The sequence below is a fragment of the Rhincodon typus genome, chromosome 10 (genome assembly GCF_021869965.1).
Source record: "Rhincodon typus isolate 14 chromosome 10, sRhiTyp1.1, whole genome shotgun sequence".
Taxonomy (NCBI): domain Eukaryota; kingdom Metazoa; phylum Chordata; class Chondrichthyes; order Orectolobiformes; family Rhincodontidae; genus Rhincodon; species Rhincodon typus.
The window spans coordinates 38201398-38215263 of record NC_063341.1 but is presented as its reverse complement, the minus strand read 5'-3'; the positions used below and the strand labels follow the sequence as shown (position 1 = coordinate 38215263).

At 37.2% G+C, this 13866-nt stretch overlaps 1 protein-coding gene across 1 annotated transcript in view; it reads left to right on the top strand.

The window, feature by feature from the left end:
- The first annotated feature begins 254 nt into the window (after positions 1-254).
- Positions 255-13866, top strand: part of frem1b (Fras1 related extracellular matrix 1b) — a 188316-nt gene continuing 174704 nt past the window's right edge. The window contains exon 1 of the mRNA XM_020530931.2: positions 255-501. The gene's annotated coding sequence lies outside the window, so the exon portion shown is untranslated. The remainder of the gene's footprint in view (positions 502-13866) is intronic.

Below are 13866 nucleotides of genomic sequence, written 5' to 3'. Positions count from 1 at the left end.
TTGCCTGGGGGTCACTGTTTCTGGCTTCTGACTGTTTATTTAACCCTATAACTATGTGGCTAATGGCCCAGGAGGGAATGGGCATGTCATTATTTAATGACCATGGAAGCTGTAATCCAGGCCACAGCTTCATTACTGCACTCACTTTTTGTAGTCTAGAATGCGTATCTAATAGCAACCAATGCCATTTTCTATCTTCTCACTCGGAATCCATTTGGGGAGTTGGGAATTTCCATCCCATAGAATCAGTAACATCTGTGTGTGGGAATTCTGTGAGGAGTGTTACACACAAAAAATCCTTGTTTTAGCACTCTTTCCTCTTGCCCTCAAAATTATGTACTGAGAGGCATTTGTAAGGGTCCTCCTGTTAAAACGCACTTTATTATATCAGAAGAAAGAAAATAAAGGATTTTGTTAAGGAGGCCTACTAAAGTTGCTAGAACTATTCCATCTTTTGCAGTTTGGAACAATAATAGAAAACCACAAGGAAGTACACCACAGGTATGTCTTCAATATTCCTCTTGGCAATGATTTGTTATATTCTCTGCTCATTCCAAAACAATTTTGATATATTAAAAGCTGGTGTGGAGTTCAGTGAAGGAATAAAACACACATGGCAAATAATGCAATGAACTATTTGAAATGATTCAACACTTACCCATTTGTTGCTTTGACAGACCTAAAAATAATTTGGCTGAGGTTCAGTAATAATCAGACTAAGGATTTTGATATCACTGTAAGTTTGTTTTTTGGATGAATTTTAATCTTTTTATAAATGAATACCACCTCATTGTTGCAAATTCTGTTTTAGTTTGTGTCAGCAGAACAGAAAATGTTGTTGGACAACATAAGTTCTAAATTATGGAGATCTTACGGACAATTAATTGTGTTCAGCAGATGGATTTATTCTGCGTATTTTATTGCCAAATCAACTGACATTACAAATTAACAAACAATCATAGTTTCCCTTCAGATTTTGTCAGAAAACTTGTATTATGGTAGAAACAATCGTGAATTTATTTGCACAAATACTTGTCTGGATAGCGAGTGTCAAAATGTGTTTCATTTGAAACTGAGGAATGTAATGAATTTGCAGAGCACCCTTTTACAAGACTTGCTTGACATTTGTTTCATTGAAATGAGCTGAGGCAGGAGCTGTTTAAAGGCTCAAAATGATTTTAAAAACTGCATTGATTTAACAAATGAGATTGAAATTGCATCAAGGTTGTGGCATTTACCTGAATTTATTCCTAAAGGTGCAACTTTTAGAAACCTTTTGAGTGAATGGATTTTTAATTTCACAACAACTAATCTATTTCAATACAGCTAATTTGTTTTTATAATCGTTCTTTATTAAACTTAATCTGACATAGATTAAAAATTATAATTGATTTACCTCTTTAATCTCTTAGGTTATGTAGCAATATTTTGAAAATGTTGCTGACACTGTTTAACAGACAGTGCACTTTACATCAGTCACTTTTATCCTTTTATCCTTCTTAACCTGTCATGGCAATTAAAGATAAATTTGTGTTTAAAAACATAGGAACAGAAATAGGCCATTTAGCCAGTCAAGCATGCTCTGCCATTCAAAAGGATCACGGCTGATCATCCATTTCAGTACCTTTTTTCCCGCACTGTCCCCATATTCCCTTATGTCATTGGTATTTAGAAATATGTGAATCTTAACTTTAAACGTAGTTAATGACTGAGCTTCCACAGACCTCTGGGGTTGAGAATTTCGAAGATTCACAACCCTGTAAGTATAAACCTTTCCCCTCATCACTGTCTTAAGTGCCTTCCTCCTTATGTTGAAACTGTGTTACGTGGTTCTAGATTGCCAGAGGAAACATCTTAACTAAATCTATGCAGTCTATCTTGCTTAATCTCAGCTGGTGGTGGTACTGAACAGGTAAGATCCCAGAATGACACCTGTCATGTTAGATTAAAGGTTTAATTTTTGCAGTTGGTTAGTATGATGGGTAGTCACTGAAGCATTTTTATATTAGGCTGCAGGTGTTCTTTAAGTTCAAAACATAAGCTTATTATACAAAAAGAAGGGATAAATTAATAAAGCTACATATGCAGAATACAGTTATAAATATCTGTATACAAACAAAAACAAAAGTTTCAACCTGTTTCTTAACACCGTCCATTGGTAGACACAATCCCAAAGAAATATTACTGCTATTTCAGATCTTTTAGGTCTTTATTAAATCAACTTACTCGAATTTCTTTATCTTGAACTGTGGAGACAATTTTACTTCTGTTTGCTGAGTCTGATGGCATGAACCTTGCATAATTCTGATAGTCTAAACGTTGCTAGTTCTGATAACTTGAAGGTTTCTATCCAAATTCTCCTGGCTTGGAAGCTCTTCAGACTAGAAACCAATTCTGCCGATGTGTCTGATATCCTGCACTGCCTTGATTTTCCTGCTAAGAGAAACTGTTTTATCTTCTGAACCAAACTTTAGGTTCTTGTGAATTAAAACTTTGAGTCTTCTGCTCTAAATTTAAAACTAAACTAATTGGCTTAATCTGTGATCTATCATAAATTCAATGGTATTTCTATCCATTAACATTACATGATTCTTCCAGGCAGTTTTATGCAATTACATGCTTTCTTGGAACTAATATATTTATGTCACTGTCCAAAAGCCTTTGTGACAGGCTTTTTTTTTCTAAAATGCATATGTAGAACTGACCTCATATCCACTTCATTTTCCCTACAACCATTGATTTCTCAACTGATCACAAGTTTATCTATCTCAGCCTTAAATATACATAGGGACTCTGTATCCACTTAAGTATCCCTTTAAGTATTTTGTAGGTTTCTATGAAATCACCTCTCATTCTTCAGAGAATGCAGACTTAGTTTTTTCCAAAATCTCTTCATAGGCCTATCTCACCATTCCCGAACATGGCTGGTGAACCTTTGCTGCACTCTCTCATACTCATAATATTCTTCCTAAGGTAAAGGGAGCAAAACTGCACTCTGTATTCCAGGTGCGTTAGGGTTAGGGATAGGGTCTCCTTTTATTTGCTTACACCCTTGGTTGGTTGCAACAAGGTTAACTTTCCTTGTGGATACCTTTCTCCCAGACTAAAGTTTACCAATGTTTTTAAAGGAGCTAAGTTAAGCAGACTATCTTGAGTTAACAAAGATTTCATTCATTCTTAAACATGAGACGAATTAATAACACAACACACATGCACAGATTAGAAATAAGAGGTGAGGCCAAAGAGTTAAAAGTTTAAAAAACCAATATAGAGATCAGTCCCTGAATCGTTGATGAAGACCACATTGTTGAACATTGTGGCTGTTGCAGTGGAGGGTAAAGGTAGTGCTGACATTTGTGTTGAACAGCCAGTTTCATGAGCCTTAGTTTTACAGATTGGTTGAGATTCTGTAGTTCTGATTCTTTTCAACTGTGACTAAATACCAGAATTCAGGATGAGGGAGAATCTTTCTGGTGCCCTGTTTTCCCTTTGTTTGGCTGCTAGCTAGCTGATTTCTAGCTTTCAGAGTGAGATGCAGTCTTTACCTGCAATTCACACAGCACGTTAATGTTCGAACAGAAGAATGTTCAGTTCCACTAGTACCTCCAGCAGAGTTTCAACTTGCTTTTTAACCTCATTCTTGTGTATTTTTCAAAGGGAAAAATAGAAAACGTGTCTGTGGTTGTGACATAATCCACAGATTATGGCTTGCTGTTATACAAGGGGTTGTCAGCCCCTTGTTACCTTTATAGTCAGAGAAGATCACAGTTCAGTCTGTTTTGATTCACCTCTCTCTCCCTTTGAAGGCTATTGTTTGAAATTCCATTCATAGTTGTGAGGGTCTGTGGACGTCTCTCTTCAGACAACCACTTAATTTATATCTGTAGCTATTTTTATCGATTTGAACCCTCTTTTAAAAAAGCACGTTTGCTATTACAAGCCACTGATGTCCACAGTCATGAACCATGGTCATAAAAACACCCTGACTTAAGATTGAACTACCTGACTTTCTATAGTAATGTCAAATTCTATATATTATGGTGACTCATCCCCAGAGATTCTTTTATAACAAAATTATTAACTTGCCACTTTTTGTTACATATTGGTAAATCTAAAATAGCTCATTTTTATCAGTTCCTTAACATGCTCTGTAAGAATAAAACCATACCTAGATTCTGCAGAAACTTACTTCCACAGCATTATACTTATCCAGTCTACATGTGAATTAAAGTTATTCGTGATTACTGAAATACCAGGCTACATTCTTTTCTAATCTTCTAATTATTACCATGCTCCATACTAAAATTACTGTTTGGTAGCCTACGAACAACTCCAACAAATATTTGCTGTCCCTCGTTATTTATTATTTCTACCCAAACAGATTCCACATGTTGTATACTGTTCTGAGATCTACTCTGACTAATGTACTGATCCCGTTACTTATTACCAGCACAGCACCATCTCCTTTTCCACTTTGTCTGTTCTTTCTAAATGTTGAAGATCTTTGAATATTCAGTTCCCAGTCTGCACCCTGTAGCTATGTTTCCATAATATCAGTTAGATCAAATCACATTGGTTAATAGTGGATTGCACTGGAGTAGGAATTAGAAAACCAGGTCCATCCTTACTCATATGACTACAGATACATTAACCAGTTATTTTTGCTGTAACTACCTAGTAATTCTTTAAAGGCAGCCCATCCAATCTTATTCCTAAAATCTGAGTTTTAAATGTATAAGTTTTATTTCTTCTCTATGAGTTCTCTGCCTGGAGTCGGGTCTGATCCACAGCGCCACAATTTTCACCATGGGTAGGGTAAGGAGGTAGGTCCTGAGTTTACACCATCTGAAATAGGGATCAAACTCTGTATTGTTGGCACTAATCTGATCTACACCAGCAATCTAGCCAACTAATGCACCCTGCCAAGCATTTTGAGCACTTATCCATGCATGTTGTAGCCTGGAGGTACTACAGTAATGATTGTAGAGTGTCCAATTCTTTCTATCACTTAGCTGATAGGAATCTCTCCTACTGCCACAGACTTATGTTGGAGAGATTTATAACTTTATACTCAACCTGTTTGAACATATTACTAATGCTCCTTCCTTGGCCACTAAGTCCTGGAGTGGGACTTGAATCTGGATGTCTTTCCCAGGGTTAGGAACTCTATCCACTAAACCACAAGATCTTTCATGTATAATTTAAGAAACTGCTCACATGTTCCAAATATCCCAAAATACTTTGTAACCAGTGGTACTTTGCAAGTTAAAATAAAACTACAGACACTGTAGATCTGAAACAAAAATAGAAAATGCTAGATAAAAACAGTAGGTCTGGCAGCATCTGCAGAGAGAGAAAATCAGAATCCAGTGACCCTTTGACAGTGAAAACAGCTGAGAAATGATGGTATTTATGTGGATAAGGGGGTTAGTGAGGTTGGGGCTCAGGGTGGTGAGGAGTGGGCAGAATACATGGAATTGGTGCTGAGACAGAGGGAGACAAAAAGGAGAGATAAACCAAACAAGTGATGATGAGATCAGAAGGAGATGAGATGAGAAGGAGATAAATGCTGAATAGGTATTAATGAAAAGTGTGAGTATTTGAAAATGTGTTGGATCTGCAGGATGTAACCTTCCATAACAGGCCTGGAGGTGTGGGTTGGATAACAAACATGGATGACAGTGTTCCAGTTCTGAAATTGTTAAACTCAATGTTGAGACAGGAGAGTTGTAAGGTACCTACATGGAAGATGAGGTGTAGTTTCTACAGCTTGCATTGAGGGAACATACTGATGTATTGAAGTAGCCAGCAAAAGGAAGCTTGGGGTCACTTTTATGGTCAGAAACTGCCATGTTACCATGCATTTTTACCGTTACATTTCTGGCTCAGGGCTGCCATAGTGCTGCAGTGAAGCTTAACACAAGCTGCAGTGACACTGAATTAATGTCATGTGGATCTGTCTCTACCACAAAAACATCATTTGGTTCAAGAAGGCAGTTCACAACCATCATCTCAACTAGGGATGGACAATAAATGCTCACACTTACACCACATGAATGAAAAAAAAAATTGGGTCTACTTTCAACAGTCTCTGTGCATACATTGAAAGCACAGTCGTCAAATCATCTAAGTCTCTTAATATTACATGTATGTGTTACTTTTGGCTGCTCCTCTCATATCAACTGAATCCTAAGGTGATGTTCTTTCTCTGGGGTGTGTCATTCCTGTGACCAGAGCTGCTGCTGTGGTAAATGTTGTTGCTAATCCATATTTGTTGCTTGTAATGAAATCACTCCTGAAAAATTCAGCTCCATGATCTGATCATGTGAATTTAGTTCAACAAATCGTGACAGAAAATTGTTGGTTCAAAGCCCTACTGTTGATTTAAAGATAGATCGAGGTGTGTTACATTAATGGGGTACCATTTTTGGATGAGACATCCAACAGAGGCCCATCTCGCTGCCCAGGTTGATTTAAAGAATCCCATGGTACTATTTGGAAAAGCTGTGACCTTTTTTTTATTAACTCGCGGGATGTGGGCTTCACTGGTATGCCAGCATTTCTTGCCCATCCCTAGTTGCCATTGAGAAGATGGTGGTGAGCTGCCTTCTTGAACTGCTACAGTCTACATGCTGTACATACATTCACAATGCCCTAAGGGAGGGAATTCCAGAATTTTGAGCCAGTGACAGTGAAAGAACAATGATATATTTGAACGTCAGGATAGTGAGTGGCTTGGAGGAGAACCTGCAAGTGATAGTGTTTCCATGTATCTGCTGCTCTTGTCCTTCTTGATGGACGTGGTTGTGGATTCAGAAGGTGCTGACTAAGGAACTTTGGTGAATTTCTGCAGTGCATCTTGTAGATACTACACATTATTGCAACTGGGCGTTGGTGGTGGAGGGATTGGACACTTGTGAATGTCGTGCCAATTAAGTGGGCTGCTTTGTCCTGAATGATATCATGTTTCGAGAGTCTTATTGGAGCTGCACTCATTCAGGCAAGTGGGAAGTATTCTCCTGACTGTTGCCTTGTAAATGGTGGACAGGCTTTGGAGAGTTAGGAGATGAGTTACTTGCTGCATGAGTCCTAGCTTCTCTTGTAGTCACTGTATTTAAATAAACAGTCTAGTTGAGTTTCTGGTTGATATTAACTGCTGAGATGTACACAGTGGTAGATTCATTGATGGTAATGCCATTGAATGCCAAGTGGTGATGGTCTGGTTGTCTCTTATCAGAGATTGTGGCACAAATGTTACTAGAGTTAATACATTATTTATTAGTGAATAATAATTTTCTTTGTGGCCATTTATATTGTGTAATTTGCATAACTTGTAACTGCAAATGATAGTGATATTTTTCTGTGCGAAGTGTATTTGGAGAAATGCAATTGCATTTTAGTGTACTAACTGGCCTGCTGTAGTCACTTGACCTCTACCTCTGCTGTAAGCAGAATGTGCAGCCTGTGGGAATCATTAAAAGTACATTATTTGAAACAATGCTTACGCTGGAAAAAGCCAATACAATCACCAAATAAATTAGGCAGCACTTGTGTGAATGATTAAATGGATAAATTGCTTCCATACTGCCTTCACTTGTTTTCAAATTGTTGATTGCTGATTTGACGATAACTAATATGGTGCCCAATTTTCTGTGTTACTTATTTACTTGAAAATGTGTCCTTGGGGTCTTTTGGGCCTCTATGGGGCTAACTGCACCTAATGTGCTGAAAGAGATCGGGGGCATTAAGAATTACTAACTCTGAATAACTGACATAATTCCTGAGTGATATGTTTACAGGACAGTTAAACTATTTAATTAAAACCCTAGGTCTAACCCATTTCTGTCCCCATCTCTAGTCTTCAAAGTAATGAACTTTTTTTTCTCTTTACAGGGAATTCTTTTGTGAAACTTGCTTGATTGTGCTCATCTTTAATGTAAAATCATCTCAGCTTCACAACATCTTCTGGATGATTATATTGGTCACTTGACTCCCTCTTGATCCAGAGACATATTTGTGAATATAATTCTTCCTGGCAGGACATGTATTGCCCTGTGTAGAATGAATGCTGCTCTACACTAGGGGAAAAAGTCTTCCACTTGCAAACTACTTCCCCTCTCGTTAATGTTATGCCGTACATCATGATTTTTGATTAACACCTTTAATGTCTTCATTTTATAATAGGAAAATCCTGCAGGAGCATTTTCCTGTGGCAATTTGATAAAACATTTAAATCACTGAAAAGATGTATCCTTATTTTTTTCTCAGACTCAATGCTTATAATGTCCAAAATAAGACTTTAAACATATAAATCATAACATGATTAAATTAACCAACGAATTATTTTTTTTCTTACTTAATTTGTCTGAAAACAATGAGCAGAATTTTTTTGAGACACCACTGCAAAAATTGTCATGAGGGAAAGCTTCGCTACTAATGTCGGGGGAGGTGTGGTGCCCTGTAGTCAGTAATTACCTAGAGATGGGACTTCTGCCTGCTGCTCAGAAGGAAGTGCTGCCTTGGAGAGCAGTACCATCAAGAACAGTGCCCACTGCGGTAGCCCTGCAGCCTAAGGGTAGTGCTATGATGTCAGCTGATGGTACCACTGGACAAGTTAGAACCCTGAATGAAATCTGGCATGATTGTGTTTTTTTTTAATTTTAGTTAACTTGCGCTCATTCATTGAAAGAGTCGAATGAATCTGCAGATTTCTTTAACAATGAAACAGAAATTTTAACAGAAGAGGAAACAATATATTCATGGAACACAGTTAGGAGCTCTTTTTTCGAAAGGGAGAGCCAAAGTTTCAACCTGTTTCTCAACACTATCCATTACAGAGTCTCACATCTGGAGAAATTAGCCCACATAACAAAACTTTAAGTTCCACTTAAGTAACCCAGTTTCTGTTCTGTGAATTGTGAAGTATTCTTACATGAATGTGGAAAAAAAAAATTACATTTTCTTAGCTTTTAATAACCTGCAGATTCTAAACAAACACTCTTGGTCTGGAAGTTTCACAAACTAAATTTTCTGCTGAGGTAATAGTATTTCCCCTGAACTATCCTATATTCCTTTCCAGGAAAGAAACTATATTTTCTTCTAATCCTGGTCAGGTTTCCACTGAACTGCTGTAAAAACTTCCAAGCTCTGGGTTTACTAAGCTAACATCAATCCTTGATTATCAGAAGTGAAGGCATGCTAATGGCTTTCAATGTTTACTCCATCTGTCATAATAAACTTAGTATAAACAATTTTCCATTAATGGTCCAGGCATTCACAGTCATCTGGTCCCTGGCATATATTGGGTTAGGTCATTTTTATTGAAAGACAGTTTTACCAATGTTTATTCTTAAGTCCTTGGCAAAAGTGAGCAATGCCCCCATATGTCACTATTTTGAAATCCAAACTCTAAAAATGAAATTTATATATATGTATAAATCACATGTCTTTCATCACAATACATAAGATCATTTTTAAAAAGTATTTTAAAGTTAGATTTAGGATTAGGGTTAGGGTTAGGCAAGCTGTCTGGGCAATCATTGGGATTACCTTCTCTGCTGGTTTCCACTGTCATTATCCACAGTGGAAACATGTTGATGCCTTGGTAAAATGGTTGTTAATAGAACATTGGGATATACCAACTTGTTTCCCTCATCCTTGCAACAGATCCCTTCCTGAAGCCTGCCCCATCACTGGTAAAAATCCCTGACGATTGGGCATGCTTAGGGTTCTCTGTTGGGTGAGCAAGACATCCATCAGCCAGATAAAAATCCCCACTCAAGTCTGCAGTTCTTCCAACCATAACGTCCCTCATCAGTCATCCAAAATTCCTCAATCCCTTTTGGATCCTGAACTGAATAGAACAACTCCCTTTCTATGCTTTTTGCTGGGGTACGTCTCTCCTATTCCACTGTTGTTCACGTTGTATCAAGTTTCCTTCATCTTCACACTAACCATCTCACTTGCTTGCTCTTTGGGCTACACACACACTCCTGAAATGTTCCTCCTTTGCCCAGCCCTGCTCTTACACATCTCATTCATTAACTCTTACACATTGTTATTTATATCTTTAGGGTCAAATGAAAAGCTCCTTCCAATTCCACCATTCCTATCTGCTTCTCTCACAATATTCATTTTTCTATTCATAATTCAATTTCCTCCACTTTAAAAATAAAGGATATATTATATATAATAATATAACACTCTCTTCCACACTGCTTTTGTCATATGTGGCCAAAATGGACATTATCACTGGAATTGACAGGTAAAAATGATGAATTTACTTCAACTGCAACTTATATTTAATTTTAGATATCAAAGTAATTTGATTTGAGTGACCAAATTATCCTATGTTAGATATGGCTTCATAGGCTTTTATTGAGCTGTGACAGCTCCCAGATAGTCCTTGTAAGGACTAAAAAGTCAAACCTTTTGGTAGAGATAGTAAGAACTGCAGATGTTGGAGTCAGAGATAACACAGTGAGGAGCTGGAGGAACACAGCAGGCCAGGTGCCATCAGAGGAGCAAGAAAGTTGACATTTCGGGTTGGGACCCTTTGATAGCTTTGTCTCTGAATATAATCTCTCTTTCTCCCTGTCAATTTTAATACAAACACATCAGTATATATACCTTCCTCCATTAAATTAAAACACAAAGCAGCTTTTGAAGCTTGTCATTTTTTCAAAATTATTTGAAGAAAAACCACTCAGCAGGAAGCTACATGCGAAAGAAAAATGTCCCTGTAGCAGAACTAAAATACACATCGGAATCCAAATTAAGCTCTTGGAGTCACAGCTCACAGCACAAATATCACTGGGAGGTTCAGACCTTTGGGAGACACTGAGTCAATTGAATTAAAACTTTAACAAGATATTAAAAGACACAAAAAAAAGGAAATAAGGGTTTTGCAGGCTGAGAACATATTTATGGCCTTAGTTTGGATGTTAAAAATTTCATAATGATGGAAAATGGTATTGGATTTGCAAGAATCCACTGAGCAGATTGTTTCATTGTGAGCTGAAGTACTCAAAACTATAAAATAGCAGCTGACATTTGTAGTGCTGTGATCTCCCAACTTTGGGGTGAAATAAAATTCTAGAGTACCACCTACTGGAGTAACCAGTACTGCAGGTGCTTACAGAAAATTTTCAATGTAATCTATGCTCTGCACACTGAATTTAATTATTATCAGTGCCTGCCAATCTGCACTAAGGAACATCAAACCATTCATCAAAAGGAGTTTGGAGTCTTCTACAGGAGAGTGAAACATTTCAATCTCGTATTCATATCTCCTAACTGCTGTGAGTGAGCTGATTCCTTAACATCGAAGAAAGAGTTTGAAGAATTATATTTTCTGCAAAATGCAAATGCTTCTACGAAATGAAATGTATCAGTTTACTTCTGATTGTACTTACACTTGTGTACTTATGAAATACTACTTAAAACATGCTTAAAAGCGGTAGAGGATGGGAAAGAAACATAGGCCCGAAATGTCAGCCTTCCTGCTCCTCTGATGCTGCTTGGCCTGCTGTGTTCATCCAGCTCTACACCTTGTTATCTTTGCGAGTGATGCCTTCCCCCATCCCATGAAGGGGTTGAGAAAACATATAGTTGCATGTTTCTATGTTTAAATGGATTGCAACATTTCAAGAAGGCAGCTCACATCCAAATAGGATGGACAATAAATGCTGAAATAATAAACAAAGCCCATATACCATCAGTGAACTAAAATTGCCAAAAATCTGAATAAATTACAAGTGTTATCCAAAATTGTAAAAACTAGCTCATGAGTATGACTTTTGATATATTTTGCTTGAAGCTATCTATTTCAATTCTCAATTATTTCTTCTCATTCTTCTCTTGATATTCCTGCCTCTTATTCAATTCATTTATTTCTATTATTTCTTATTTATTTCACAATTATACCCTCCAAATCTCTACTTGTTTAAGGAGGGATGTCCTTGAATTGAGAGTAGTTCAGAGAAGGTTCACTAAGTTAATTCCCGGAAGGAAGGCGTTATCTTATGGTGGAAAGTTGGGCAGGTTTATCCTATAATTATTGGCATTTAGAAGAATAATGGCTAATCTTATTGAATCATGCAAGATTTGAAAGAGCAAGTGCTGAGCTGATGCTTCTTCCCATGGGCAAATATAGAACTTGGGGGCACATTTTCAAAATAAGGCGTTTCTTACTTAAGATGGCGTTGACAATAAAATCTGAGTATCTTTGGAATTTTCTGGCACAGAAAGCTATGGAAACTGGGTCAATGAATATATTCAAGGCTATTAGTGGGATTTTTTCCTACAAGACAGTTAAGGGATCAGTCAACTGGATGAATACAAATTATTTCAGAGAAGTCAGTATATTTTTAAAAAGACAAATCATGTTTAACTAGCTTGATTGAGGTTTTTGATGACGTAAGATAACTTGTTGATGAGGGAAATTGTATTGATGTGGTGTATATAAACTTCAAAAATGTATTTGATAATGTTCCACACCATATACTTGTTACTAAAGTTGAAGCACATTAAATAAAAAGGACAATGGGACATGGATATAGAGTTGGCCAAGTGACAGGAAACAGAGAGTCATGTTGATTGATTGCTTTGCAGACTGAAGCAAATGGGTTCCCATGGGTTAGTACAGGGAACACAGCTTTTTTGATATATGTCAATGACTTAGGTGTCCAGAGCATAATTTTCAAAATTTACAGAAAATACAAAACTTGGAAGTATTGTGAACTGTAAGGAGGATACTGATAAATTTCCAAGAGATCTAGGTAGGTATTTAGAATGGGAAGACCCATGGCATATGAAATTTATGTAGACAAGTGTGAAGTAGTGTAATTTTGTAGGAGAAAAAATGTGAAGTAACGTAAAAGGCACAATTCAAAGGTTGTGAGTTGATAGGGGACTAATCCTGCAAGAACAAAGGGACCTGGGGATTTTCATACACAATGACTGAAGATGGCAGAGTAATTTGAGAAAGTAATTAAAAAGGCAAATAGAATTCTGGGTAATGTGAATCTAAGCATTGATTCGAAAAGCAAGGAAATATGACAGACCTTTATAAAACATCAGTTTGACTTTAGCTGGTGTATTGTGCATAATTCTGGTCACTGTCCTTTAGGGAGGATGCAAAGTCATATGGGAGTTCATTAGAAAGATTTACAATTTTGGTCACAAAAGTGAAAGATTTCATTTATGTGGACGGTTTGGCGAAGCTATGATTGTCCAACTTAGAGAAGTGAAAGTTATGACAACAGACAGATGCATTCAAAATCATGAAAGTACTGGAGGACTAGGACATTGTTCATACTGACATCAGGGCTGAGAAACAGAGGACACCAGTTTCGGATAATTGGCAAAAGAACCAAAGGTGACATGAGGAAAGTTTTTTTTTAATGAAGCAAGTGGTTAGGGTCTAGAATGCACTGCTTCAGAACGTGGTGAGGCAGTTAGGTGCAGAGGTAGGCTTAGGCATTTCAAAGGGGAATTGGTTTACCAGCCAAAGAGGAACAGGTACAACACAACTGGGAATGGACAAGGCTGTGGATCGAGCTGAGTTACTCTTTCAGAATCCAGCACAGACATGATAGTTTAAATGACTCACTTCTGTGCTAAAACGATTCTATGATCCTAAATTCCTCATTCCTGCTATTCCTTAACATTTTCTCTCTTCCTATTTTCTCCCTTCTATTTAACCTGTCTTCCTTTTCTGCCCTTTCTCGTCATTCTCTCTTTCTCACTTGTTCACTTTCTCCTTCGTTTGTTTTTTTTTCTCATTTCCCCTCTTGTTCATTCAGCTATTACTTCTTTCATTTTGTCACATAATTATCAAAAATAAGTTATCTTCTGCGTTCTAAC